The sequence below is a fragment of the Prosopis cineraria genome, unplaced genomic scaffold (assembly GCF_029017545.1).
Source record: "Prosopis cineraria cultivar Desert tree isolate PC_DT_omini unplaced genomic scaffold, ASM2901754v1 PC514, whole genome shotgun sequence".
In the NCBI taxonomy this organism is placed as follows: Eukaryota; Viridiplantae; Streptophyta; class Magnoliopsida; order Fabales; family Fabaceae; genus Prosopis; species Prosopis cineraria.
The window spans coordinates 1-11,107 of record NW_026555839.1 but is presented as its reverse complement, the minus strand read 5'-3'; positions in this window follow the sequence as shown (position 1 = coordinate 11,107).

The window sequence follows — 11,107 nt, the reverse complement described above, 5'->3', positions numbered from 1 at the left end:
ACATTGGTGAAGATATAAGGGAGATTTAAAATAATTGACAAGTCAACATCTTCTAGAGCTATTTATATAGTTGGGATTTCATCATTTGTTCATTAAATTAGGATTTTAGCTAGATTTGTAGAAAAGTTAGAAGGATATGAACTTTAGTTAGTGTATTGTGGTAGTTTGTTAGACTTTTGCATAAATATTGAGTACTTGAATAGCTGATATAAGTTTTAGTGTTCAATTTGTTTGCTTGGTATATTTTATGCTACTATTACTATCAAAGACTCACGTTGAAGCTTGTAAGGGCAAAGGAAGATATGCATAACAAGACCTAAAACTTTTACATGCTCCCATTAAAAAATTTTTTTCCCCCCATCATTGAAAAAAAAAACAATTGCTTCCTTACAAAAATTCATTAGTCTCATATAAAAATTTATAATCTAAAAGACTAAAAAATGTATCCCATTAAAAAATAATTTTTATTTTATTATAATTTTTATGTTTTGTTCATTCTTTTTAGCATTTAATTTATTATGTTATATACTTAATACAAATTAATAAATATTTAAAATTATTTTTATAAAAATATTATGCCCCTACTAGTTCACTTTTCTAGGTGTGTATATTATATGTTGTGGGCTGGTTCAATTTTGGCTGTGAAAAAAAATGCTAAATGCCTATTTTAAAAAAGCAACATGAAAATGATTTTCTTGTAAATTGAATAACAAGTCTAGACCTAAAAAGTGACTCTATAGATCTTAACTGTCTCATATGTTGTTTCAAGTGGCTGTATTATATGTTTAATTTTATAGTTTTTGTTTAGGTATTTTTGTTGTGTGTTTTTAAATTGCAAAGTCTCATAAATTTCAAGGTGACATTTAGTATGTTGGATAAGGCTGGTGACTAAGAAGGGAACAAATTGGGTGTTCAAAAAATTTCACAATGTTTTCCTAACCCAAAAAGATGAAAAAAAAAATAAAATTGATTCAATTGTAGAAAGCTTTTGATAGATAAAGAGGTTAAGGAGGAGGAAAAAGCTTGATACAATAAATTTATCTAGTTCAGTCTAACCATTGGGCTTTTGATAGAAGTTTTTCTTTTAATTTTTTTCCTTCTTATATATTTTCTCCTCATTCAAACATAAAGGTAAAATTTTATTACTACGACCTACATCTCTTAACTCAGCCCACCAAAAGTGAAGTTATTTCTATCAAGTATCAAGTTATAATTAAGCCGCTCAATAAAAAACATTCAAGTTATGAGGAAACTATATTTATAAACAAGTAATTTGTTTATTATTTGTTTTGCTTTTATTTTTTGTTGCTCTAGAGCATTTTTTTTATCAGTAAAATAGGAGGAGAAATTTTCAAAAATAGTAATTTTTTAATTATTTTCAAGAGTTTTCCTTCTTAATTATTTTTCCTTCCTGTATTTTTTTTTCCCTATCGAAAAGAAGGAAAAGACAAGCACTTATTGGAATCTCATGCCATTGGGGTCTTTTTGTATTGTTTATTTTCTTACTTTCAGTTTAGGTTTTATTATTTCCTTATGTTTGTATATATGTTATAATTACCATATTCTCTTCGCAAATGTAATATTTAATTAAATAAAAGAAAATATCATAATTGATGTACCTGAGATGCCCAAAAAGGAACCACCAAGCCTTGGTCTCGGGTCCTTTTCCACACGGCAGAAAATGTGAGGTGTCTTGATTCTCAGCACTAAGCTAACACCAGCAACAATACCAAGCCTACTTGGTGGCCGATAAACCCACATGAAATTCTAACCAATCAGTTCTAGTCCCATTGGCAGCTCATCCATTTGCTCATGGGAAAGGGTCCCAACACTTCCAAACCATACCTAAACTCATGGAATGGAAACCTGAACTGTACTGGTCAGGTTGACTCGTGAACCGGCCTTTCCACCTAATGTAACTCTGAAAATTAAAAAAAAAAAATAAAAAAATAATTCAAAAAAAGAATTCAGTCTTTGAGTTTTGCCTTTAAAAAATAGAGAGTCCTCTCAATCCTGAATCCCTAGCGGATGAAACCATAGATGCTCTATCAATTCTTAAGATAAATTATGAAGATTTAAATTTACTATCAAGTTTCTAATACAAATATGTAACATTATAATTCCGTCAATTTTTTTTACACATTCATTAGCATTAATTTTTGTTTGTTGAAGGTGATGAATATGTGAATGTTCCAAAGCCCCTATCTTTGCTTGATAATATTGCTAATAGTTTCAGTTTTTCTCATTTAACTCCTAATGTCTCAATGTCCAAAGATTTGAATGAAGTTAATGATGATTTTGGTGTTGGTGTTTATTAATTTTAGAATCGTTAATTATTAAAGGGTTGAATTGTAAATATTTAAAATGTTATATTTTATTATTGTTAGACTTTTGGTTATGTATTTTTTATAATTATTATTGTATTTTTATCTTGTATTAGAGATTATTTTTGGATTTGATTGAATGTTTTCATAATTAATATCTTTTTATTTAAATTATATTATTTTAATCAATTCTAATTAAACTATTAACCCGTGACCATTGATTTCATCAGTTTAGTGACCGGTTCGATTAGAGTTGGGTGCCTTCTTGTCCTGCCATTTCAGACATTCATGAGTACTGATGGATGATTCAACATTTTGTGTAATGGGCCCAATTGGATATACGATTGGGCCTGGCCTTTATCGCAAGGCCCGTAATGGCCCAGGTTCCATCTCTTCGAACGTGTTGACTAACATGCCATCTGCTAGGCGGAATCTCTGTCCAACTAGAAGAAAAATCTGGCACATCTCGTTGCTTCGATTGTGAAGCGAGTCTGGGAGATCACTACCATGAACAGGGATACAACTTGAATTTTAATCAATATTAATATTTATTTAATAAAGATAGACACAGGCTATGACCAAATGTTAAATGTTTTTGTTAAATATTTAAAATCGTTTAAAGAGGAAGGGCGAGAATTTTAGCCATTGGAGAAAAAGTTAGCCACTTTTGAGATTGTAAGAGGGGAAACCAAGAAAATGAAACAACCATGGTAAACTTTAATATATATGTGTGATCAGTGAATGTGTGTGTGTATATACTTATATGCTTTTTATCAATAAAATGCAAATATAGAATTCATGTTAAGTTGTATTATACACTTTCCTCTCTTATTCTGGGCTCCAAAGAGTTCTTTATTTTTATTTCTTTCATTATACCTATAACAAATATTACTCCCTCTGTTAAAAAAATATAATGTATTTTTAATTGAATCTCACCCTCAATAAAGTAGTTATTTGTGTTCAAATTAACCTTATCTTTTCATATTTATCTTTATTTAATATGATATTTTATTTTAAAATAAATATAAAGTGATTATTCAATAGGAACACTTTTGAAAAAAATGTAATAATTACACCTTAAAAATTAAAAATACCTTGTATTTTTTAACATGTAACCCTTAAAAAAATGTATTATATTTTTTAACAGGGGAGTAATATATATCTGAATTTCATTTCTCATTATTATTTGACAAGTTCAAAGCTATTCTATCTATTTTTTTTATAGATAGTATTCATGAATAAATGATTAAAACCAAAAAAAAAATAAAGAGCAGCAAATTATATTCCCAACCGATCATCAGTAATTATATATATATATATATATATTAGCTTTATATATTTAAGAAATATTGAAACTTTTAATCTTTCAAGTTTGCTTCAATTATCAATTTGGTTCCTTAAATTTAATTTTTATCAATTTGGTCTATAACATTTTCTTAAATTATCATGTGAGTCTTTTAAATTTTAAAAAACTCAAAATAATTTAATGTATAAAATATATTGATGAATTTGCTTCTATGTGTAGTTAAATGTGAACAAATTAAGCTTTAAATTAGTTTAATTTTTATCAATGTAATCACGTAAATTGTGTTTTGTCTCATGGTTTTTTGAAATTTCAAAGTTTTTTACCTAAATAATTATAATTTTTTTCATTAATATTTTTTTTTATTTATGTCAATAAATTTTAACAATATATCTTAACCATATCGATAAAAAAATAAACTGAAGGTTAAATTGATAAAAAAATAAATTTAAAAGACTAAATGGATAACTAATATATAATTCGGAAACTAAAAGTTACATTCTTTATATTTAATATGTTTATTTTCAATTAACTCAAAATATGTAAATCTTTTATAAATTATTTATGCTTTAAAAATTTTGTGGTATTAATATTATTAAAACATTAAAATCCACTTGTCTTCATTTCATTAGATAAAAGTATATTAAATATATAAAAATAATTATTTAAATCTTGCCTCCAATTTTATATGATGAATGAAAAAGTGTGTTTAAATGAAAAATATTTTAATAAATTCAGAATTTTAAACGAAAAATATATTCTAAATAAGTATGTTGTTTCTAAGAAAAGATAAATGCACGCAATAAAAAATAAATATTTTTAACCAAATATTGTCAATTTTTGGAGAAAAACTGAATAAATAATATCATTTATAGTTGTAACATACTTCCTTTATTTTCTTTTTATGAGACAAAAATATCTAAGTTATCATACCAATAATATGGTTCTAACTGATTATGTCTTAAATTATTTTACATCTTTTCAATTTTACCTTCAATTAATGCTTATTATTTATTTAATTTTACTCCAAAGTGGGTCAAGTCTTTTTATTCATTAATTAAATACATTTAGAAAACATATTGATTAATTATTCCCAAGAGTTTGTAAATTATCTTACATGTGGAGACATCACATACTCCAAAATTTTATCTACCAATTACCAATGAAAATTTTTTTTTTTTCTCAAGGTACTAAAAATTGCATTGGTCATAGCACTAATTCAAAGGTTAATAGTTAAAATCGTAATCGAACCATAAATCCAATAATAAATAAAGCATTTTATTAAGTTATAGCACTAGTTCATGGGTGGATTGATCTAGATTACCATACCATGCATTTTGCAATTCACATACTGTAATGTGAGCAACACTGATTGTTGGTGGCACCGGCAGTGTAGACATGAATGACGAACGACGAGCTGCTTGAGTCGTGCCCGGAAGGACACTGTCCTTAAGAACTATTCGGGCACACCAGGACGACAGATTGGCAGTTCCTCAAGATTAAACAAGCACTTTCTGTTAGGCAAGGAGACAGAACAGCATAAACAAAAAATGAACTCAGATTAACATGATAGTAGAAGGCAGAGGGAGGAGAGAATTGCCTCGAAAACTCAAGAGGCTAGTGAGTTGCTCTGTCCACACCCATGGCTATATATATAGCATGAAGATAGAGACATGAATGTTGGCTCATAATCATTGGATTAAGGCTTTGGTTACACTCATAAATCACATTTAAATAGCATTAGTCTTCAGACGTTGGCAGACACATGCGCTTAAGACATTAACTCACAAAATCGGTTTTCAAAAGTGGTTTGATGCCCAAAAAAACTATAAAGGCTTCAAATTCAAATTTAAACACCAAAATTTGAGATTTTTCAGGTAAGCTAAAATAATTATTTATTTAATTATTTTGTAAAAATTATTCGATAAAAGGAACCCATTACCTCTTGAACTCACGCACAAAGGGGCGAATCAGCTGATTTCAATTGCGATTGCCCTAAGTTGGCCTGTCTCATGTGTGTGAGCCCACTTCTCCTCTAAGCCCATTTTATTAACCCACTTCATTCCTTAGTATTTATATACTAGGAGAGTCCTTTATTTAGTCAATGTGAAACTTTTGACACACACAACACAATCCCCTATATGTGTCAAAAGGATCTATTTTCATCTGAGTTATTTACACGGAGGATAATCACTTCAAATTTGTTGTCTATTGACATGAACCAAATCTAGACTAATCAAACTTAGTACACAAAAAAGTCAGTGTAACTTCGTTATTGAACCAACAAATCTTGAGCATATACTAAAGGTCTTATTAATCAGATTATACCCCTACAATCTCTGCTGTTAACGATAGTTTTGCACGTTATCGGTCATACACATGCTTGGTTTTAACAAATGCTCTAGAAATTTCACCACGATCTCATAGGAGCAGCCCCACTCCACCTTTGTATAGGTGTTTTTATCAAGTGTATCTGCAATGAATACAATATCCATAAGGACTATGAAAACATTAAGGTCCTGTTTGGTATAAGGTATTGAATTTTATAGGATTGGGATTGGGATTGGAATTGGGATTGGGGCTGGGATTAGGATTAAAAATAAGTTTTAAAATTATGTTTGGTATAACATGGGATTAAAAAAAACTCAAGTTTAACCCAAAAAAATAGCTAAAAGATAATATTACCCTCATCTCCATCATCATCCTCTCTCTTTCAGAAACCCTCACCTCCATCGTTCAATCTCCATCCTCTTCCACCTTCCTTAATGTTATTAGCGTGGTAGGGTAAGCACATCTGCCATCACTAGGAGGTCCAGAATGAGATTCTTGCCTTTCCTCTGTTTCACGCTACCAATCATTTGTCCTTGCCAGTTGCTGTTAAGCTCATTCTTCTACCACCGTCGCTGCTGGAGTTGCTGTCGTCTACCGCTACAAGGAGTTTTGTTCAGGCCACAAACTCTCCTATCTCTACGTTGCTGTCGATTTGTGCCCTCTTTGTCTCTACGTTGTGGTAGTTCTCTTCCGTCATCGTTGTGGCAGTTCTCTTCTATCGTCTTTAGTCGCTGTCATCTCTGCGTTGCAAGGTCGAGGATGATGGAGGAGATCCGTTTGCAATGATGGAGGAGTAAGCTGACTGGGTAGGTTTTTGATGAGGGCATTTCAATCATGAAAATTTCAATCCCAGGATTGAAATTGCAAGTACTAGGGGGGAGGTGGTATTGGGTATTCTCACCAAGATGGGATTGAGTTTGGGAATAAATTTGTCATTATCACCTACCAAACATAAAAGCTTGGTATTACTCAATCCCAAACCTAGTCCCACTTAGCCAGTGTGCTGTGTACCAAACAAGCCATAAGAGCTTTCGCTCAGCCTCCGTTCAATGCATTCTTGCACTTTCTCAAGCCATAGGAAGGGATAAAAATTCAGTGCTAACAGAACTAACAAGTAACTTATTCTTACCCATTAAAACTTTTTCATGGGATCTCCAATCACAAAGGTTAGGTTGCCATTACTGTTAATTTCAAAAACGCTTAAGTCCCATTTCCCTCGACATTTCAATAATAAATTTCTTCCCTAAGGGTTTAGTTAATGGATCCGCCAGATTTAACTCTGATCTTATATAATCGATTGAGATATGACCCCATCTTTGAGTAGCTGCCTTATAATATTATGTCTTATTTTTAGCCATTGCTATTATAGACTAGCTATCACAATGTAAAAATATTGATGGTGTGGGCTTTTCACCTATTAGAATACTCGCTAAGAAGTTTTTCAACCACTCAACCTTAGTTCCAGCCAGCTTCATGGCAATAAACTCAGAATCCCTTGAGGATTTTGTGTTGAGTTTCTATTTTACAGAATTTTAGGTTATTGCATCACCATCAAGAGTGAATATATAGCCACTAGTGGATTTTGTCTCTTTTAAATCCGAAATCTAGTTAGCATCACTGTATCCTTCCAATACAATAGAAAATCTACTCTAAAATGTACCATAATTCATGTTACATCTCAAATATCTCAAGACTCTTGCCAGAGCCTTCCAGTGTTTACTGCCAAGACAATGGGTATCTCTACTTAATCTGCCTATAACATAAGCTATATCAGGCCTAGTAAAATTTATCAAATGCAAAAAACTCCCAAATATCTATGCATACTCAAATTGAACAACTGGGTCACCCTTGTGCTTTTTTAATTGCATACTTGAATCATAAGGAGTACTTAGAGGAGCATTTTCAAGATGTCCAAACTTTTTGAGAATTTTCTCAACATAATGTTCTTGGGAAAGCAAAATCCCATTTTCATTTCTTATGATTTTTACACCTAAGATTACCTTAGCTTCACCTGTATCTTTCATATCAAAATTTGAAGAAAGAAAATTTTTATTTCATTAACAACACACATACTAGAGCCAAAAATTAGCATGTCATCAACATACAAGCATATAATCATACAATCATTATTCACAAGCTTTGTGTAAACACACCTTTCTACTTCAATAGTAAAAAATCCATCAGTTGTCAAAACTTGATCAAGTTTCTCATGCCATTGCTTAGGCACTTGTTTTAAGCCATACAAAGATTTGACAAGTTTAAAAACTTTATTTTCTTGCCCAAGAATCACCATTTAAAAAAGTATTTTTAACATCTATTTGATGAACAAAAAAGCTTATAAATTGAAGCCAAGAGTAATAAGAACTCTTGTAGAAGAGATTCTAGTAACAGGAGAAAATGTGTTAAAATAATCTATATTTTCTTTTTGAGTAAAAATCTTGGCCACAAGCCTTGCTTTATATTTATCAATTGAACCGTCTGGAAAATATTTTTTTAAAAAAATTCATTTACACCTAATAGCCTTAGCTCCTTGGGCAAATATGCTAAAATCCAAGTTTTATTTTTCCTTAAAGAATCAATTTCAATTTCAATTGCTTCTTTCCAAAATTTGGCATTAGGAGAAGAAATAGTTTCATAAAAATTTACAGTTCATCTTGCACTAAATAAGTGTAAAAATCATCTCCAAAACTTGTTTATTTTTTTTGCCATTTACTTCTCCTTTAAATCAAATCCTCATTTAAATTTTGTTCAAAACTCTAAATTCTCAACAGGTTTAGAATATGCTCAATTTTCAAGGGAAAAACATGTTCAAAAAATTCAGCATCCTTAGTCTCAACAATTGTGTTTTGGTCTAAAATATCACTTTTTAAAACTAAAAAACAATAAGCTGCACTTTGTTCAGCATACCCAATAAACATACAATCAGAAGTTTTAAAACAAATTTTTCTCTTTTTAGGATCGAGAAATAAAAACTTTATTAGACACTCCTACACTTTCAAATATTTTAAATTTGGGGTAAACCCTTTTCATAACTCATAAGGTGTTTTTTTTGTTTTCTTATAAGATATCCTATTTTATAAAAAAAACATGCAGATAAAATAGCTTCACCCCACAAGTTATCAGGCCTAGAAGAACTCACAAGCAAAGCATTTATCATTTTTTAATGTTTTATTTTTTCTTTTTGCAACACTATTAGACTCGGGAGAATATGGAGGTGTTATCTCATGTATAATTCCTTCTTTTTCACAAAAATCATTTAACAAGACATATTCTCCACCTCTATCAGATCTAACCCTTTTAATCCTTTTGTTTAATTGATTCTCAACTTTTGCTTTATATAAAAGAAATTTTTCAATGGCCTCATCTTTGTTTTTTAACAAGTATACCTTAGTATATCTTGAAAAATCATCAATAAAGTGATATAATATTTTTTACCACCTCTAGTCATGGTTTGTTTTAAATCACCTAAATCAATATGAATTAAAGACAGTAATTTAGATTCTCTTTTACTAGAAAAATGAGGTTTTTTTTACTTTGTTTAGTGTTTACATATACTTCACATTTTCCAAAATCATTGTTTTTAATTTCAAAAAGTAATCCAAGTTGTCGCATCATATTTGTATAACCTTTACTAGTATGACCTAGTCTAGCATGCCATAGATTAAAGGAATCAACCATATAAATAGGCATATACAGAAGATTCAGTCTTGTTCATTTCATCAAACATTCAAAACAAACAGTCCCTGATTACAATACCCTTTGCCCACAAACACATTATTTTTTGTCACTACAAACTTGTCAGATTCAAATGACACTTTAACCCTAGCTTTCACTAAAAGAGTAACTAACACTAAGTTTGCTCTAACTTCAGGCACATGCAGAATATCATTCAGAGCTAGAGTCTTTCCTGATGTGAGCTTTAAGATCACTTTTCTTTTTCCTTGAACTTTGACAGTTTAGGAATCAGCAAGGTAAACACGGTCTTTCCCTTCCTTTACAGGATCATAGGAGGTGAACATCTCTTGGCTAGCACATACGTGCCTAGTAGCCCTGGAGTCACCACCTATTTTTTCACCTCAGAAATCAAGAGAGCTTGTGACAACTGTAGCAATGATGTCACCATCACTATCACCATCTCATTGTACCAAATTTACATTTGGCTTTCGAGGTTTGTCATGGTTCACTCTCTTCCTACACTGTGCTGCATAGTGTCCTAGTTTACCAAATATAAAAAAATCTCATTTTTCTTGAAAGAGGGGTTAAAAGTATTGGGTTTGTAATCAGAGTTTTTTTCTTTTTGTCTTTGGTTTTAGGGTCATACCGCTTATTGTGAGGCTTTGTCTCCACCAAGTTGGCTTTGGATGTCATCTCTCTGGTTTGAGCTGCACGTACTGCCTTGCGGTTGGTGTTTTGATGATGATGTGAGTGATCAGGTCAGTTAAGGATAAACTACTTTTGTTTGTGTTTCAGCTATTGCTTGTAATCATTCCATGATTCTGGCAGCTTCTCAATCAGGATCCCAGCAACAAACTCTCTGGAAGGTTAATGTTTTCAGCACGAAGCTCCTCTAGCAACTTATGATATTCATTGATTTGCTCCTTCACATTCTTGTTCTCAGTCATCTCTCATTTGTAATAGTTTCTCATAACGAGCTTTTGCTTGCTGGCATCCTTAGCAGTGTTACTTTGTCACTAAGGACTCCCATATCTTACAAGCTTCCTTATAGACACAATAGACATTGAACAAATCATTAGATAAAGTGCTAATTATAGGTGTTGGTATACCTTTTTGTATAAGTCCATGCAACTCTCTGGGTTTGATCAATATCAATAGGAGGCTCGGATTGAGCAAGAGCAGTGGCTACACCATGCATGTCAAGAATGGTGAAGACTCGTTCCTGCCAGCGTTTGAAGTTCCTACTATCAAAGACTTCTATCTTCAATATGTCTGGGAAAGACCTCGGCAGGGGAATGGCAACAACAGTAGGGATGTACTGATCTCCAGTCGAACTATGGACACACCTTTGAGAATGACATTCTCAGCACTGTTGGTCGCTATTTGGTTGATTAGTTCTTAAGATTGTTGGCGGCACTAACAATGTAGACGTGAACAATAAACGATAAGCTACTTGAGTCGTGCCCGGAAGGAC